Source organism: Psammomys obesus, unplaced genomic scaffold (assembly GCF_907164565.1).
Source record: "Psammomys obesus unplaced genomic scaffold, mPsaObe1.curated_primary_1811, whole genome shotgun sequence".
In the NCBI taxonomy this organism is placed as follows: Eukaryota; Metazoa; Chordata; class Mammalia; order Rodentia; family Muridae; genus Psammomys; species Psammomys obesus.
In genome coordinates, this window is record NW_026586383.1 from 10,552,231 (window position 1) to 10,555,036 (window position 2,806).

General features: G+C 57.4%; 1 protein-coding gene across 2 annotated transcripts in view; it reads right to left on the reverse strand.

The window, feature by feature from the left end:
• Ccdc13 (coiled-coil domain containing 13) overlaps window positions 1-463 on the reverse strand; it is a 34,231-nt gene extending 33,768 nt beyond the window's left edge. For both annotated transcript variants that reach the window (XM_055601722.1, XM_055601721.1), the window contains exon 1: window positions 398-463. The gene's annotated coding sequence lies outside the window, so the exon portion shown is untranslated. The remainder of the gene's footprint in view (window positions 1-397) is intronic.
• Between the last annotated feature and the right edge of the window lie 2,343 nt (window positions 464-2,806).

The window sequence follows — 2,806 nt, forward strand, 5'->3', positions numbered from 1 at the left end:
CTCCACACAGAGCTGCCACACGCTGAGCACGGGACAGGGCTCCACACGGAGCTGCCAGACGCTGAGCACGGGGACAGGCCCGGCAGCACTCTGGGCCCTCAAGCCACCTGACACCGCCGTCATACCCTGAGGCCGCAGGCATGGAGACCGGGCAGGCAGCAGCAGCCCCTGAGCCGGGGATGGCGTGGGTGACCACCCGTGCCAGCTGCTCCAGTGTTAAACGCACAGGTCGCTGCGCCGGCCCTGTGCCTCACTAGCCCTTCCCACGCCCAGGCTCGGTCCCGGGTTCGGAACCCGCTCGGCCCCGGTTGTGCCCCGCTCGGCCCGGTTCTGTCCTCGGTTCGGTCCCGGCTCTGCCCCGCTCGGCTCCCGTCCTCCTCGGCCCTCCCGCACTCACCGCGGCCCGGCTTCCAGGTCGGCCTTCAGAGCGGCCCGGCGCTTCCTCCGCCCTTCCCGACGCCGGCAGGCGCTGCCCCGGCAACCGTCGCCAGGGAAACCAGGCCGCCGTACGGGGGCCGGGAGGGCCCGAAAGGGCTGAGCGAAGGGCAACGCGCCCTGGGAGCCCTCGCTCCTCTGGAATGTGTCGTATTTGGGGATTTTATTTAACTTTCTTAGAGGCAGGGTCTCAGGTGTCGCAGGCTGGCCTCGAACTCGCGCGGGAGTCAAGGATGCCCCCACTGAACGTGGGATGGCAGAGGGATGCATATCCTGCCAGGGCTTGGAAATGGGGCCGTTTATCGTGGAAGGTGACGCAGCTTCCCTAGGACCTTTGGGAAATACAAAACCAGGCGGGGAGAGGGTGGTTAAGATCGGAGCAGCTAACAGTGCTGAAGACGCTCTCCCCTGTTTCCAGACAAAGCTAAAGAGGGAGTGTTAGAGGTGGCTGTGGGCCACACCGCAGGCACCCTGGGCGGACAGCCTCGTCAAGCCCCAGAGGCTCAAGTTCACCAGGACTCCAAACCCTCCCGCGGAGAGCGGTTGAGGGCAGGCGCGGAGGACAACCTCCGCTTTCCCGTGCACATACAGCCACACAAGCACGCGCGCACACCCGCACTGGGAAAACTGGGCATGAAACAACATATAAGCGACTAGGGCTGGAATCTCACGTCGTTTTTAACTTTTTGCACTTTAGAAGATTTTAAAATAATGAAATTTGTTTTTATTTTTTAAACACTTTTTTTTTTTTTAACAATACACCCCCCCAGTTCGACATTGCCGCCTTTCAAGGCTGTGGGGGAGGCAAAGATGGTCTGAGGGAGGCCTCCAGACATTCACAAGGTGTTATAATGTGAAAGTTCTCCGCTATGTTAAAGCTGTTTTTCTTTCTGCTTCCCAGCCACTTTAAAAACCGTATTTACCTTGTATGTGCACCGATGTTGTGCCTGCCTGTGTGCCTGTGTGAGGGTGTCAGATCTTGGTGTTACAGACACTTGTGAGCTGCCATGTGGGTGCTGGGACTTGAACCCGGGTCCTCTGGAAGAACAGGCAGTGCCCTTAACCTTTGAGCCACCTCTCCTGCCCTCCCATCCACTTAAAGCGACTGTGCATCTCATTCATAAAGCTGATTTATTCTCCACCCCCCCATGTGTGCCTATGTGTGTGCCCATGGAGGCCAGAAGAAGGCACTGGGTCCCCGAGGAAGCTCACAGGGGGTTGTGAGCCTCCTGACATGAAGGAAGAGCAGGAATTTTTAAGTGCTTAGCCCTGTCTTTGGCCTCCCACAAAACTTATCTAGAATACATTTTGGTAAATGCCAGCTTCCAAGGAAGCGTGCCCTCTTTCATCCAGCTTACACACCCAGTACACACCACCTTTTCCTGGGCCCTCGGTGGCTCTGACACTCTCCCCTCCCCCTCCAGATGTGCTGATGTGACCAGAAAGCAATCGGTCTTTCTCTTTGTTTGGTCTCCAATCGCCTATGTGTTAAGCTGAGGTTGAGACCTCTTGGCACGACAGCCGGAGGCAAAGGATTCGGAAGACACCATGTCAGGGCAGCAGGGGTCACAGCGTGCGGGTGTCCTCCGCTGGCCTCAGAGTCATGAGGAGGCTGTGTGGCATGGGAGTAACAAGGGCCAGAGGTGCTTAAGAGGCTCTGGAAAGCACTGCTCCCGGAAGCAAGCCAGGCTCCCGTCAGGATGAGGGTTGCCGCAGAGGACACAGACTGCAAGCTGGCTTCTAGGGTAGCCTAGAAAGCTGCAAGTGGGCACGCACCTGTCTGCAGCCCCAGCACCTTGGAGGCACAGGCAGGAGGATCACAAATTCAAGGCCAGGCTCGGCTCTACAGTGAGTTCCAAGCCAGCCTGAGCCACGTAGGAAAACCCTGTCCTAAGAGACTAAGACCCGGAGACAGCTCTGTGGTAGAGTGCTTGCCTGGTGTGTATGAGGCCCTGGTTCCACCCCCAGCAGCACTCACTCTGTGTGTGGGTGCGTGTGTGTAGCATTTGTGCCAAAGAACTGTTTTTTGGCTAATTATTTTGGAAGTGTTTGCTTGCATGCATGTCTGTGTGCCATGTGCCTGGGGAGGCTGAAAAGAGCATCAGATTCCCAGGGACCTGAGCCACAGACCGTTGTAAGCTGCCACATGGCTGCTGGAAATGGAATCCAGCCACTCTGAGCGCAGCACGCGCCCTTAACCGCGAGTCATCCCTCAGCTCCCAAGGACAGCCTCTCATCAGGGCACTCTGCCTGCTAACTTGTTCTCACAGAGCCAGGGCACTTTGCTCTGGTTCCTCTTCTTAAACCTTCCCACCATCTCCAAGGAGGCTCTCCTGCTAGGTTTGCTCATTTTTCAGTCTGGAAATGTTCT